Genomic DNA, 17,762 nt, shown 5'->3' on the forward strand with positions numbered 1-17,762 from the left:
TTACATCTCATTATTTACTTTCACATGAAGATAAATAAATACATGTTTTAATATTCTATCTTAATTTTATGTGTTTAAACCCATTATTTATTTTCTCACTTTTCTTATTAATTTATTTACATATTGATTTATTAGACTTATTTTTTAAATAAGGGTTTTTGATTCGCCACTACTTAAAAGCTACTGTAAAATTAATCTTTATATGCTTACATTTCCCCTAATTAAATTTGCTACCGACTTTACCAGCATTTTACTCCCGGACATACCGGTGCAAGTTTAACTTAAATATAACTCGAGCATCTTCATCAAAGTCTTTGAATATATACATGATTCAGTGGCGCACCCTGATACACAAGATATTACAACTGGAAGAAACGCCTAACTTATTTTTTATAAATTTAATTTTAGCGGAGTTGCTTAATTCGTGTTTGGTGACCCTACAATATCACAAGAAATTCAATATTTTTTTATCTACTTGTATAGTAATTTTTCAGAATTTAAAATGGGTCATAACTATCTTAAAGTTCTTGAGAACAGTAAAAAACCATCGCTTATATAAATAATTGTTCTTATATAAGAATTGTTACATCAATTGAATGTTTAACTTTTTTATTAAAATAAGTTTAAAAAATAGGAAAAGTTATAAAATTTTTATAAACTCGTATAAATTCTTTATAATTCTTTTTCAAACGCCCACTAAGCTGTTGACAATAAAGAAGGTATATTTTGTTCTTAATCCATTGTTGAATGATTATCTCCAATTCCCAAAGTTGTAGCGGTAGTGACTTTATCACGATAAAAAAAAAAAAACTTAGAAAGCTCATTGCACGGTAAGGAGACATTTCGTGATTTGGATTTATGTGTTGATAAACAATTCTGAAGAGGGTCCCATTTGTACAAAGCAAATTTCTGATAACTGTAATGAATAATGATATAAAATTATAAATCCTCCAATGTCACATTCAATTATTCATAGCCGCTGCCCCTCTTTCCCAATGCGTCAACTGCTACTTTTAATAGCTCCTATTATTCCCTCATCACGGTCGGATTCGTCTGCGTTTCATCATCTGCTGCATTCCGTAGCAAAATTATGCACATGATTGATAAAATCAGGCCAAAAGAAAAGCATTTTTTCAATTATAGCACAAAAGAAAATGGAAACCAATTATAAAGAAATAATCATATGTTTATGGTCCACATCCAAACTATATATAAACAAACAATCTGTACTTTTTTTTTTTTAAGTTTAAACCAAAGATTTTATGCAAACTACCAAAACTTTTTGCTACTAGGCCAATCTTAGTGGGTTATAAAAAAAAATTGTACTACTTCTATTAGCTTTACAGAAAATATGTATGACAGTGAAAAATTTATCCTTTCTTTTCAATTAGAATGTAATTATAAAAAATAAAAAAACAGATTAAGAGGTTATATCGAATTTTATTTATTTGATCAAGTCAACCCCAATTCTGTAAACTTTGTCTATAAAGGATATTTCTCAAATTAAGAGGTTAACTTAGCATCCAATTTATGACAGGTATTCATGTTTGTATAACTCGATACAAATACAGCTGCAGAAAGAAACAGATTATGTGTGGAGAACTTAAAAGGCAACAGACATTCAATGAAATAAAAGAAACTGATTTGCTTAGCCTTGTTAAAATGCAGAACTATGATCCTTATGCTCTAAATACAACTTCTTCATCTTTTTACCAATACATATTACAAAACTCGATCCAATTGAGATCATGAACAAAAAAAAAACACCAATTCATGTATAGAATGAAAAGGGGGAACTCGCCTAACAACTTACAAGGCCTAGTTTCCTCATTATTAAGGAAAGGAGGAGGGTACACACAAACAACCTCTCATCCTAAATCCATTTAAAACCCATAGAAGATGCCAATGTTAATTGAAGAGGCACAAGAAAACTGTATCTACAAAAAGATTAAGATCAAAGAGTTGAGCTTGTTATAGCAATTTGCTAGTAGTTTGCTCAGTCAAAGCTTGATGCACGGCTCCACCGGCCTCTCAAGTAATCCTCCAAAGTGAGACCCTGCTCAACACTGCACATGGAAAGTGAGTCATCCTCCACATCAAGCAGTGCAAGATTTATATGCGACTGTAGATTACTAGGTGGACACGCTTCATCGTCAAGCATTTCTGGTGCGTCCAAAGCATTAACTTGTAACCTAGCCCACTTGATTGCCTCGGCGTCACCCTGAAGGAGCTTTGAGATCTGTGGTCCAAATGTCCGAGAGAATATCTATGAGATTTTCAATAAAAAGGACTAATGTACTGAATGAGAATATTTCTATGGGGATCAAACAAGAAGATAAAGTTAAGGGCTGCACTATAGAGGTCAGATACCACATGATTTAGGATAAGCAAAACGCAAAAAGTCCGTCCATTGTCCAGGAAATTACACTCAATATGCAACAAAGGAGTCCATTATTTGATGACATAGTGCACACAATTTGCAATAAAGTCAAAAGTGGACCACTTACAAGGCTCATTTGAGGCCTAGCCCTTGGAGCACGTTTTATACAGAGAGTGGCTGCCAATACCATCTTTTCCATCTCCCCATGATCATAATTTTCACCCAAACTAGGATCTAACAATTGTAACACCTTTCCACTATTTAGAATTGGAGTTGCCTGCAAAAGTGTGTTTCGATTGTAATTTTCACAATACATATGATTAGGAAATAAGTAAACGAGGAGATGCCAGAGCATAGGACTACAGAAACACACCCACATAACAAGGCTCTCTTGGCCTTTTGGATAATCAGGGCTTATGGGCTTTCTCCCTGAAAGAAGCTCAAGGAGCACGACACCGAATGCATAGACATCGATCTTATCATTTACTTTGCCGTACATGAAGTATTCAGGAGCCAAGTAACTGCATAAATGAATGTAATACATAATTTAGGACCATTTCTAAATTCTAATACACTTTCTCAGTGCAGCATGTACGCATGAGGGAGATGGTATAATTATGCAGGGTTTAAAAGTACAAACCCGAAGGTTCCAGCAACATCTGTGCAGGTTATATGTGATGACAAAGATGATGCCCATTTTGCCAGTCCAAAATCACAGAGCTAAAGAAAATCAAGCAGAACATGAGCATGATAAATACAAATTATGCAAAATTAAGTCATTCAATCAAAAGATAAATACCTGGGGTTCAAAATCCTCAGATAATAATACATTTGATGACTTTACATCCCGATGGATCACAGGTTGATCGTCTTTAGAATGCAGATAATCCAAAGCCTCGGCAATGCCCACTGCTACCTTATATCTCTCGGACCAACCAAACACAAGTGAATTTTTCTTATTACCTGTTTTGCCATGGAATAAAAGGAAGTAAATAAACAGTTACCACACCGCATGGAAAAGAAAAAATAGTAATGTATTTGTGTACCATGAAGGTTCTCTTCAAGGCTTCCTCTTGATAAGAAATCATAAACCAGAAGAAGTTTGCCATTCTCAAAGCAGAACCCCAGGAGGGAAATAATGTTTTTGTGATGCAAGGTAGTGATAATTTCTATTTCCAGAAGAAATTCTGACAACACATTATCAGAAGGCTTTAGAATCTTGACGGCAAGTTCCTTGCCATCAGGAAGGCAGCCTCTATAAACCTGACTGCTTCCTCCCTTCCCGATCAAGTTTCCTGAAATCACATTGGTAACCACATTAAAAGATAGAAATAAACCAGTTTGTTAAATTGAACTCAGTCAAACTAACACTAGGAAACAAACCAGGCAAGAAATTCGATGTGGCCAATACAAGTTCTTGGTACTCAAACAATCGGCAAGTTGATGAGTATTTCTCATGAAGACCCTCCAATTCTTTGGGAATGTTTCCTGAATTGTGTTCTGGCGAAGAAGCGGTCCCTAATTCAGCATCTACTGGAACAAGAGCGCCGCTTTCACTATCTAAAGCGGCATGCTGATCTTGACCTTGATCACAAATGTTAGGTTTTTCATTACAATCTACAGCATATGAGAGGTTTCTAGAAGGCAACCTCATTGCCCACTGGACCACGGAGATCTGGGGATGCATCAATAATCTATCAGCAGATTGCCTGTCCAATAAAATTCCGCGGTGTAGTAGTGGCCAACCTGGTTTCATTTCCGTTATGGCTGCAACGGAGGGTTGCACTGGCACTATAGCCAAAGAATTCTCTCTACCATCATCACCAGAAACCCCATCTGCAGATTGGTAGCAAGAAGAGTCTGGCAATGCCAGGGTTGTACCACAGATTGAACAGCTCGGATTTCGAACAGTTTCTTTAGATTCCAGAAATAACTTAGCCAAACTGTGATCCGAAACCTGGCCAGTTTTCTTCTCATCCGCTTCCATCCCTGAATTGTCATCACTCAGAACTTTTGTGCTCTTACCGAGTGTCCACTGAATTGAACCGATCAAACCATTTCTGTTATGACGATCAATCCCTGCAAAACAAACTCAATGACTGAGAATCCTACTAGGTCCATGAGATTCACAACAATCAAAACTAAGAACAATCAGAAACCTTGTAACTCTGTAACACTCGGCGGTGAGCTGTCACGCTTGAACACAACTTTCCCATTGTTGACCGCAAGAACACAACAATCCTTGGATAACTTTTTAGCACAGTACTTAGCTACAACGGTAGATGACCGGATTTTATGCAGGCCATGAGTAGTTCCAACCACAATGTGAGTTGCAGAATAACCATTCGCTTCTCGAACCAAACTTTTCTTCACTGATGAACCACGGCAAATTTTGAGCTTGAGATCTACCTAACAAACAAAAAAACAAAATTTAGAATTCAATACGTTCTATTCATAGAATTCAAAGAAGAACCAATTCCATAAACTTGAAATTATGTTTTTTTTCCTCTTTGGTTTCCTATAGGAAGCAAAAGGACGACAATTTAGGTCCTGCATTTCCCAACCAATTTGAAGACACCAAGTGAATTTGCATATCCCGTTATAGAAATTGAAAAAAAAAATCCACAAAGAAGGACGGTGAGAAATCAAACCTGTTTCAAATTGCAGAATCCTTTATAAACAGCAAGAACAGAGTCAAATGCCTTGACAAGCGAAAGCAGCGACGATTTCCCGACTCCATTCACAGTTTCTATGCAACCCCATTTCACCAATCAATCTCCACATTAGAAAAACAAAAGCCCAAAAGAAAAAAAAAAGTAGAATTTCTTCTCCTACCATGGCTTCCAAGAACATGCAGAGCAACCACGGTATCACGAGGGTGTGCAACTTTGACCAAAGCCCACGTGAGCAATTCTTTGCAGGGGGAGTCCATCTTCACCCCCACCACCACCGTGCGGCCACCAGAGCCGCCGCCTCGGGCGGGTTCTCCGGCGGGATCCGTTTGCAGCATTTTTTACGTTAATGAGACAATCAGAGTGATGTCGTTTTGTGTTGTCGCAGACAGAGACCGCGAGTGAGTGAGTAATACTAAATAAGAATTAAGTGAGTGTGTTCTGTTGTTGTTGTGTTTTGAATTTGTGATATGAATATGATGATATACTATGCAGCCACAACTTTGGTTTGGTTTGGAACTACTAGAGGTTGGTTCGTTCGGTTTGCTTTTGAAGCTCCCACCCACACCCACGCCAAACTATGAAGGATCTCACTTCAACAATAATAACTTTTCAGTTAAAACTATTATTAAGTATTAATGTGACTTTTTAAAGATAATAGCTTACCAAGTTGAATGTCCTACAATTTTGACCACCGGACCCGACCTTCTTCTCCGGGTGCAAGAACACATTGAAACTAAAATTTATGATGTTATATTCTTATGTCCTCTTATAAAGTCTGTTGCCTTTACTTTCAACTACCTTATTAGAAATTGATTAAATTATACAAATATTTTTACTTCGTGAAATTATACAATTTTTTTTAACATTCACAATAATTTTTTTTGTAATCTAAAAAAATATTATAAAATGGCAGTATAATTTATTCTAATAAATTATTGAAGGGGAATCCAATTTTTCTTGAATTAGAATCTGTAATCTAATCCATAAAAAAATTATTGGTTGTTTTTATCCAGCTTTTTAAAAAGAGATTCCAAATGAAGATAACATTTAAATCTAGTTATTATAATTTAGAATTTCAGTCATATAACTGCATTAAATATTTTTTAAAATATTATCTTTACATATATATAATTATCTTGAATCAATACGTTTTTAGCTATTATTATTTTTCAACGGGATCATTTTTAGTTGTTTTTTTTTCCCATCTAGAGTGTTTTAAGAAAAAAATTAATTGTTCATCTTTTTCTGTCTATCATTTTGAATATCTTTAGTTTTAATTTAAATTTTAATATATATATATATATATATTAAAAAATATATTAATAATTAAAATAACATTATATTATGATACAATTTTTTTATTATAAATCTAAAATATAATTTATGTGTTTAATAAATTTTAATTATATAAAATAAACATTTATATATAGTAAAATATTAGTTTGTAATGATGATATTTGACCGGATTATCTCACTGTAAATATTTTAGTTCAAATGGTTAAAAAAGATTTGTGAATTGTTATAGATCTTTTGATTCTTACTGTTAAAAAAGAAAATAAAAATGAAATCAGGATAGCAAACTTAACGAGAGGCTGCGCTAAGTTATGTTAAGCGTGATATAAGGAAATATTATGACGAGGATGAAGGTTCCGTGTGCGTCAATAAGAAATTGCAAACTGCATTTGTGTAGGAATTGATATTTTTACGTCATTCTCATTTCAATAACATCATCTTTTAATTTGCTTTGTTTTCAATCATTGTGTTAACATCCATCTCCGTATGCTTCGACGAATACATATGCACAATATGCATTTTCTATTTTATGTTGCTTCAATTCAGGTCTCAATCCGAAAGTAAGATTATTAGATAGTGGTTTGATTGTCTTTTTAGGTTTTAATTACGCCATTTTTCACGTTCTCGTTATTCCATTCAACAACCATTCAGATCGTTTAATTTTCCTTCACTTTTCTTTCATTTCATTTTCACTTGTAAAAGCAAAAGTAATCAAATCCACCAAGTTAATATGTCATCGCTAGTCCGAGAAACGTTTAAACCATGTCTAATTATCATATTATATTTTTCATTCACATGATTTAGAATCATTCATAAAGTAATAGAAAATTTCATTTAATTTATTTCCATATAATAAATTTGAATAATTATTTTAAATTAGATAGCCTACCCTTACCAAAAAAAATTTAGATAGCCTATAAATGTATTTTTTTTCATTTTACATAGTCATGTATCTTTTTCATTTTGAATTTTTATATTATATCAAATTATTTTTTCTCTTAATTATTGATTTGTTGAAATATTTTTTTAAAAATTTTAATTAATACTTATTTTTAATCAACATTAAATACAATAAAGTGTTTTTAAATTACTGGTAAATCGATAATTTGTTAATTAGATTAATGTTAATATTTTGTGAACGTAAAATTTCAAATTCCCGTGCTTTTTTAATAGTATACTATATATATATTGTTAATAAATTGTTTTTTAAAATATTCTTCAATGTTTCATTTATATTAAAAAAATACTCATGGTATGAGATATTTACTAGTTGTTTTTGTTTGTAACCATGTACTAGTAGGTTTGAACTGTAGGTAGGTGATAGTAAACCGTAAGTAGTTAGTGGTAGTTAATGAATTTATCTTGACACTTAAATTTTCAAATTAACATAATTATGATCCATTTGAATAAACAACTTAATTAAAGACTTGTTGAATGAGTACTTGTTAAAATAAGTTAAATAATTGTTTCATACAAGCTGTAAGTTCTTTTCAAAAGTTATTCTATAGAATTTATTGAAATCAATTTAACATTATAAATTATGAACATATTATATATAATCTATTTTCATAAAATCTTTCAAATATTTACACAAGTGTTTATGTAAAAAATAAGTTCAAATAAATCATAAATAAATTCTTTTAAACAGACTCTCTAAATAAGAGATTTGAAATGTACAATTGTGTATGATCTTATCAAAGATACATAACCAACTATAATTTGACACTAATCTTTTTGTTTTGTTGGTACATGACATCAATTATTAATTCTATTAATTAGAGATTATTCTGAAGAAAAAAATCTCAAGAAGGAAAAAGACAAAATACTAAGACAATTATCTTTTTTCAGTATGCTTAATAAATAATTTCAATATTTTCCTTTGCTGTTTTTAATGCAAGTTTAGAGCAAGAGAATAGTGTTAAATTTAAGATAGAAAAAGTTTTCAAATTGAAAAAACATTTATAACTTTTTTTAAGAAATTAACCTATAAGTCGTCAAATTTGGAACTTTATTTTACTTTACTCGATTAATCTTTTGAATTTAATTTTTTTTCTGATATACTAAATGTAAAATATATTAAATGTTTTTATGATTTAGTATATTAACTATGCTTCAACAACATTGGTGCAAATTCACTTGGAATCATATTATCAGAGAAGCGAATCAAGTTGCGGATGTTGGCTAAACATGGTTTAGCCATAAATGGAAATGTAAATTTTTTTGAATTTCCTCCTTCCTTCATTTACTGTCCTATTATGGCTGATGCTTTGGAAACTCGTTTTGCTCGTGGATTTTAATGAAGTCTTTTCTTTTGAGGTGTGTTAGCCTCATTTTGCCCAAAACAAATATTAACTATAATTAATTTTATTTATTTATATTTAAAATATCAAATGCAAGGAAATAGTTGAAGGTTAAAAGAAAACTTCATTAAGCTTTAAACTCTCGTATGCAAACAAGAGTATATAATGGGACAAAAGTTATAAATTTAATCTTAGATTTGTAAAATATCAAGAGTTTTAATTTGAAACAAGCTGGTATGGGAACAGAGTAATAATTAACGTTTAGTTGGACAATCTGATGACTCTAGGAGAACCTTAATTGTTTTCTTTTTAGCATTTTACAGTGATATGATAATTGCACCGTTGTACTCTTTATGCTATAATCTCATCAAGTTTAGTCCAGCATATTCATCTTCATCTATGAGAAAATGATCATCAGTGTCCTAGTCACATTAGTTAAAAAATTTAAAGTAAAAATATTTTTATTGATACATAAAAAATCATGTTATTTATGGTTTATTTTTTTGACATTTTCTTATAATTTACGTAATAAATATTTTTTTCATTTAATTTTTAACCAATATCAATGAAATAGTGGTAAGTAAGACTGTTCATTTATTTAAGTGTAGATACAACCCACAGATTGCTCGCTGCGATAGCACCCCTTTAATTTCTGTGTAGTATTTAGTAGAAAAAAAGAGTAAATTAAATGCATTTGATGATGAACGTAGGTTGTGTAATGTGTGTACTGAAACCGACCATATGAGGATTCAGGAGGAAGGCTTTAATATTGTGGTGCTTTAATGCACGTGATGGATGGGCTTTTGTAACAAATTAAAGTGGTCTCTCACGTCAAATCGTGTGTGTGGGTCTAGCACCACTTATTGTATCAAAATGCAGAACACAGAACCCCTATTTCATTTGTTTGTGCGTGATCCTCCACTAGCATTCAAGTGAAAATGATTAATTAAGAATTAGTCACCGCAACTATGGACACTACTGTTGTTATATATGTCCCACTGTCGGTGGCTCTGACCTGTTTCACGGAGGAGGAGTACTTCTTTTCTTATGCTTCTTAATCTTATAGAGCCATTGAAATTAAGTTGAATAATGATAAAAGGAAGAATATAATGAATAAGAGATCTGTTGGATTACTATATAATAAGAAAGAAAGAGGGAAATAAAAATAAAGTGATTGGATAGTAAAATATAACCGTGAATGGAAAAAAAATGAAGAAAGTACGGAATATGTCGTATGAGAAAGAGTAAAAAGAGTCTTTAGTTAAAGTTTCTAAATAAATGAAAGACTATAAAATTACACAAATATAAAAATACTCTTAACTACGAGTTAAAAGGTTGAAATATTATAAATGATTAAAATAAGTTTTTTTATTAAATAAGTTTTTTATTAAAATGAAATCTTTGACTAATAAAATGTTTTTTTTTTTTTTGCCTAGTAGAAAGGTGTTAACAATAGTCAATTGCACCATAATTTCTTGAGACCACGTGCCAATTGCATTGTCCTAAATATCTCCTACTTTGCCCAACATACAAGGGCATTGATGATTATGGGCCGTTTGGTCTCACGTATGAAACTCATAATTACATGATATTTTATTATTTTTATTGAATGTTTCACCGGAAAAAAGGACTATTTTTATTGAACTTCGTAATTCTATATTATTAGTGTAAAATTTTTATAATATTAATTAATTAAAAATAAATTTTAATATAAATTTTATAAAAAATTAATTTATTATTCATAATAATTTTTATTCCGAACTCAAATCTATAGACATCATTAGATCACCTTATCAGAGGTATTTTTCACTTTAATGTTCAATAATCTGTTATGATTTTGCCCTTAAAAGACATCTCGGTGGATTATGGGAGGGAGATTATTTATAAACACTCTTTGGCTTCAACTCCTAAGTGATACAATTTTTTTTGGCAAACTAGAACAAGTCCTTCAATGGAGACTAAGGGACCAGAGTGGAATGGCCTTGGGTCCCACGATGGGCTTGAAAAACTTTTAAGGATAAAATCATGACAGATCATTAAGTATCAAAATGAACAACTTCTCATATGAGATGAGGTGACCCTAACAATATTTGAGGATTTGAAGTCGAAACATGGTGTCTACCACTCTTGTCCCATAACCTTAGTTGGGAGACTTGCTCTAGTATGCCAAAAAGTCTCATCACTTAGGAGTAGAGGTCAACGAGAATTTATAAACGACCTTCTTCTTTAATCAATTGATGTGTCTTTTAAGGACAAAACTGCAATAGGTCATATTGAGCACTAAAGCAGATAATATCTCAAGATATTTGAGAATTTGAGATTGAAACAATTTTTAATTGAAAAATGTTTACACTCTTCATACATATATTATTTATTCCTTTTTAAAATATTTGAAAGAGCTGATTTAAGTGAGAGGTTGAGATCAGAGAATTAAATAAAAATAGAATAGATACTAAAAATGAATATTCTTTAGTTAATATGAAATTACGAGAGAGAAATAAAAAAAATAGATTCACATGAAAAAGTTCTTCATTTGAGTGACGTGAAATAGTGAAACAAATTGTATAATAAAGTGTGTCCAAAATAACCCTTACAAATGAGTGATTGATAATTAATTATGCATTATCCATAATTAGTTGTGGTAGGATCATAATAAATTATGTAGATGTTGATAAAGAATACATGGTCATTTTTATGAGACATGATAAATCTTTTATATATATATAAAAGAATAAAATGGTATTTTTATTTTTAATCTATTTCCTCTCCTTTTCTTTTATCCAAGTCAAACAATCTTATAATATTATTTTTCAATGTTTTTATTTCTCTCTAATAAAAATTCCAAAATTTGATCTACTTTAGTTTTCTTGTTATGTATTTCCCTACTTTTTATTTACATAATTACACCTATTCTAATTTTTATCTAAAGTATTTATTTCCTCTTACTATTTAGTGTGTGTTTGGTTTAAACTTTCAAACCTTTAAACTTAGATTTAACAGAAAACCAATAAATTATTACTTCCTATCTTTGTGCTTTGAAAAGTGAAAATTTTCATTTGTGTTGATGCAAACAACCTCACAAACACACCTTAATCATAATTAACGTAACTTTAATTCAAATCGCTACTGGGAAAAGTAGCAATTTTATGTTCTTCCTTTCTTTTGGACTTAATTATTAAAATGGTCTCTTAATTATTTTTAAATGCTCAATAAAATATCTCAATTTTTGAAAAATTCAATTGGATCCCTTAATTTTTAAAAATCTTGGATGTTCTCCTTTTCGTTCATTTGAAATTGACAACGTCAAAATAGAAGTTGGAGCGGTTAAAACTTGCGGATAGTGGTTTTCTATACTAATGTTGGTGGGCCTGACTTCGGAATTTAGAATGCAACACAACTTCTCTTTTTTGCTTTTTCTTTCGGTAAAAATATGTTTCATTTTTTTTTTATAAATATAGTTAATTTTAATTTTTAAATTTTCAAAAAATTATTAACTTTAATTTTTATAAATTTTAAAATTTTTAAAATATTTCTTTTTATCAACATTCAAATATCCTAATACATATTCAGAATTCATATCAAATAGTACCACTTTAAAATATTCACCAATATTATATTTAAGAATTAACGATATATTTAAGGTTTTCACCTTCTGTTTGAATCATTGGATGTAGAGACAAATTAATCCATATAAAACGTATTTTCTTAATGACAGATCAAATTAGGAGCCTAGTGTTTCAAGTAGGCATGCAGGGAGTTAGATCTGATAGTTTGAGTATAATAATTCATAGTACAGAATATATTCTATATTTATCATGAAATGTTTCAGTATTAGTTTTATATTTTTTATTTTGAATACATTTTAGTTCGCGACATTTTAGGTTGTTAAATAGTAACATACATTGAAATTAAAAAGATTATTACTGTTTTTTTATGCTACCATGATTTACAATTATTATCTTTTGATCACAAAAGGAGAAGGCCAATTTTTTATTTTTTTTTAAATTTTGGTGTAGTTGAGTCTGTACTTAATTAAAATATATAGTTGAGCAACACAAATTAATATCAGATTAATCTATTTTTCACATTTCTACCATGACAAGTTGAATAAGAAAAATGACGTCGTGGTATCACAAAAATATTTTCAAACTAATTGTTTAGTTATTTAACAAATTCGTTAAACTTGGTAATATTGTTTGGAGTATTATTTTTATATTAGGGAACAACCGATAAAGGCATGTGCACAATAAATTGCAAAACAGATAAATATAACTCATGCAGGCTAGGCTACAACGTAATAATGATAGTAGAGATATTTGGGATACCAAGCCAAGATGAAACCCAATTGGAGGCGAATTTGTGGGGTTAGTTGAAACAAAGCTCCATATGTGCCCTATCATGGATACCAAGACAAGCAATCCCACTAACTTGAATGCCATTTTTTGTGTATTTCATTTTCAGCAGGGCTATGTGGATGGACATGATCTCAAGTTGGATTCTGTTGGAGAATATTTTTATACTACAATTGTACTGAGATTAGAACTTATAACCTTATACGTAGTTTACATATCTTAGTGGATTTCTTATGTTTGAGAAATTTGAACTCATTAGTTGTTTACTTGTTTGATCTCCTAACATATATTTTGTTTGAAAGTAATTGTTATATATATGTTGCGTGAAATATCATAAAACCCAAATTTGAAAGAAAAAAAGAAGCGATGAAGTGTTAAATAAGAAGAGTTCTATCTGCGCCTCTCACTTTAGTTACACTACAGTATTGACCATCCATGAGGGCCTAATTAATTATGAAGATGTAATTGGTACTCATCGGCAATTACAAGCAACAAGGTGAGGAGGATTAGAGAACATATCTAGCATTGCTTACTAAAACATCATTCCATTCATTCAGACATAACAACATAAAAATGACAGGCTCTATCCATCTTTCATTCATTTACTAATAAAACATCAAGGGGGAGCCGTTTCTTGGACCTTAATTAAGGCTTTAAAACATTGCTCTTGGACATAGCTAGCTTCTCACCATTTACCCAAATAAAGGAACCAAGTTATAGGCCTAGGTAACTTATGAAACAAATAAACACTTTAATGATGCTCAGTATGGTTTTAAATTGTAATTGCAATCGCAATATAAAAAAAAAATTGAGTTATTACAATCACATCGCGATCACAACTGTAATCACATCAATTTTTTTTTTCTCATAATTAATTACCCACAACGTAAGGTCTTTTGACTCATCCCAACCGCAATATAGAACAATTAATGATGCTCCCTAGAATGAAAGCAAGATAGTCTTATTAGAACCATAGTATTTGTGATGGCAGTTACATGCAATGATTTATTTTGGTACAGTAAGAGTTGTTTCCTGGCAATAAATGGCCGTTAAGATGGAGTTTGGAAAACCAAAACGACATATTAACCAAAAGGGAAAAACGGGGATAGCGGCAATGGCAAACCACAAACCCATCAAAACCTCACTCTTTTTTCTTAAACTAACTATTGAATTTTTATTTTTTCTTATGACAGTGAAACTTAGCTTGTCTGCTGGTGAGCTTACTTTCCATGATAAGACACTAATATAAGCTACCGATTTTTGTTCCAATTAGAATAAATTATCCTGTTTCTTAACCAACTTCATCACATATCATATATATAGTACTATTCATGCCTGATACAAAAGTTTTAGTCAACTGATATTATATATAGAGAGAGAGGAATCTCGAATATATCTAAAGACAAGAACGGAATATATAATTTACTATTGATCTTCTTTATATGATTGTTTGTTAGTAGCTTCAATTCCTTTTTTCGATTATATTTTATTCTTATTAAGTAGACACGTAAATTCACATTTAAATTTAGTTACCTAAATAGCTTGATTCAAATTATTATAATTTAAAAATGTTTTTTTAATAACTATTTGGTACTCAATTAAAAACATATGTTTGCATCATGCTATTATAAAAATTTTATATCTACCACATGATCAAAATATTTATCAACAATATTATTTATAAAAAATTAATCCTTAATATAAAAATCAAATTAAAAAATATTAAAAATTAAATAAATATTTATACAATTAATTAAAAATCGAATTTATGAATAAAAAATAAAGTTAAGAATACTTTTTTTTAAGGAAAAAATGGACTAAAAGGTTTAATAATTCATAAGAAAATATACTTCAATTTTGAATAAGAAAAATATACACATAATAAACACATTTTCTTTATCTTTTGTTTTTTCCTAAATAACAAATGTAAAGATGGAGTAATTGATGTTAAAAATAAATAAATTTCAATTGTTAATTTGATTATTGGCGTGAAAGGAGATCTTTTCCTTCAAGTGCAAACTACTAAAATCACTTCAACATTATATTAACATTTTTAAGCATTATATTAATTACAATTAATGCATATGTTAAGAGAATAAAAATAAAAAGTTTATATTTGAAAGTAAAGAATCTAATCAATCTATTACTTAAACAAATATTTATTATATTATAGTTCTTGTATTGTTGTCCTATTAGTCTATATACCTTATACATATAGAAAAATCGTTAGAATTATGTGTTCTTCCGAAAACAAAAACCACAAAAGTAAACTTATTTGTGTTTTCTTTTCCAAATTAAAATAAAAATGAAAATGCAAATTCTACAAATTATTTGTAGCTCCCACTTCTTGGTTAATGTCGTTATAGTTGCAGGATCTGCTAGCAAAGCCGTTCGAGAGGGGTGATTGGAGAGGTCCTTAGCATTAATTTATTTTGAGTAGAATTAAGTTAAAAAATTGGAACCATATCTGCAGCATCAAACAGATTCTTGATTTCCCCAAATTGAATTCGAAGACATGTTCAAGTTCAAGCACCGATTTTGGTCCAGAACACCAGTTTTGAAATGAATGGTTGGAGCCTCCATTGGTCCTACCAAATGACATGCATGCATCCGACGTGATTAATTGCAGTGAGAGCGCAAATGTTTTCAAGATGAAAGAGAGGGCATAGTGAATTAATATGTCTAATTAATATCACTTGTTATGCCTACTTAGAGGTCACATTTAAGTATTATATATATATATATATATAAAAGGTCATATTTAAGTATCTATGCCATAAGTTTGTACAACTTTCATTTCATGTGATATGACTGGTAGGCGTTTTTTGAACTTTGATGCTTGAGAATGGGAACTACCAGATATTGCTATTGTATAAGAGTTATTTTGCTTAGCCACAGTGCTTCAGCAAGAAAAATCCATATTTCTATTGAGCTGCTGCTACGTTGATTTGAGTTTAACGATTGGGTTTTTCTTATTGAGACGAGGGCCCACGAAAGATTGGATTTTATTTTGTAATTTTTTAGGAAATTAAGTTTTGCAATATAATTTTTTATACCATAAAAACTAGTTTCCCTAATGTGAAATATATTGCAGAATGTATTTGGATATAAATATATTATAAAATCTATAAAAAGAAGTAGAATTCCTTGAATCAGTTAAAATACACTAATAATATAAATTCTAGTTATTTTATACTTAGATTTAAATTAAAATTTGAAAAATGAACTAATGGCGTTTAGTATATAATGTTTTTCTAAAATCCCAAACAACCTGAAAGGCCTGAAGAAAATCAATATGACCCTTTTGACTTAAATTAATAAATTATCGCTTTTGTTATTACTTTGTTTTCTCCTTTTAAAAAAAGAAACTAAAAATTTCATGTATGGGGTCTCGATGAGAGGTTAGCCGTTTGTTATGGGCCAAATGTGCTTTAAAACTTCTGTAGATCTTTTCTCATTAGAGGACGAGCATTGCTATTAGCACCACTCATAGCTATTTAAACTACCCAACCAAAGTGGAAAGATAAAAATATCCTTTCGATATTTAGTCAAAAAATTCCCCGACAGAAACATATTTCTGTTGATTAAAAATAAATAAATAAGTTTTCATTTTGTTAATGTTTTTGAAAAAATTTAACACAACTAACGCTTGTTACCGTTGTGTTATTTTTATATATAAAAATTAATACAATAAAAAAAAGTTTCTAGTGTTTATTTTTTCCAAAAAAAAGTGAAAAAAAATTAACATATTAAAAACTTATTTCCATTGTGTATTTTGAATTCACACTCCTGCAACAAAAAAAAGCTTCCGTTTTGTTAATTTTTTCTTACACAGTGGAAACAAATTTCCATATTCTTAATTAACATGTAATTTTCGTTGTTTCTCAAATCCTAGGTTTCTTTAATTAATTATTTTGATTTTATATTCAACTTTTCTTTTTTCTTAAATTCCAGTTACTTATTTGAGTTGATTCCTTTTTGAATTTTCTAAAATTTCTTTTTTTCCTCTCCTAAACATAAACTATTTATATTTTCTGATTATTTTATTAAATTTAATTATGTATATTTTTTAATGTTTTATTTTTTAATTTATATTTTTCTTTTACGTTTGAATAAAGTTTATAAAAAAACATATATGCAATATACAAGATACTGTTACAACATGTACTTTCTTGTATATTTATAAAATTATCAAACAGCTTATATATTTATTTGTGGAAAGTACATTTGACTATTTGAGTGAAGAAAATTTATTTAATCTATTTGAGTAAACATAAATAACTGTTGAATGTTAGGTAAAATTAATGAGAATTTTGGAATAAGTAAGATTCTAAAACTGTGGAATTTCTTTTTCAATAATCAATATTTAAAATGAAATTTAATAGTATTTAGCCTAGGAGATGAGGTATGGTCGTATGGATGAGGTAATATGGATTTTCTCTTCAAAATAAATAATCTAATATAGTTCATGAAAACCCGGTTAACTCAATTTTTTTTTAAAGTAACTCAAAGTTAAATAATTATATTTAATAAATATAACGTACATTAGATTAAATTTATTTAATATATATTAATATTTTTAAAAATTAAATTTAATCAAATTTAAGAGATAAATATGACAATTAATGTCAAATTCAGGAAATAATACGACATCAAATGCTAGGAATATTTAAGATCAATTGCATAAAATTAAAATTAAAAAAATTTATTTATTAAATAGATACAGTTTAGAGGAGCTGGTATTTTTTTTCTTAATATTTAT

The 17,762-nt window shown here is 29.6% G+C and overlaps 1 pseudogene; it reads right to left on the reverse strand.

The window, feature by feature from the left end:
- Positions 1 to 1,625: 1,625 nt before the first annotated feature.
- On the reverse strand, positions 1,626 to 5,761 carry LOC114410380 (annotated as a pseudogene).
- Between the last annotated feature and the right edge of the window lie 12,001 nt (positions 5,762 to 17,762).

The sequence above is a fragment of the Glycine soja genome, chromosome 4, assembly GCF_004193775.1.
Source record: "Glycine soja cultivar W05 chromosome 4, ASM419377v2, whole genome shotgun sequence".
Taxonomy (NCBI): domain Eukaryota; kingdom Viridiplantae; phylum Streptophyta; class Magnoliopsida; order Fabales; family Fabaceae; genus Glycine; species Glycine soja.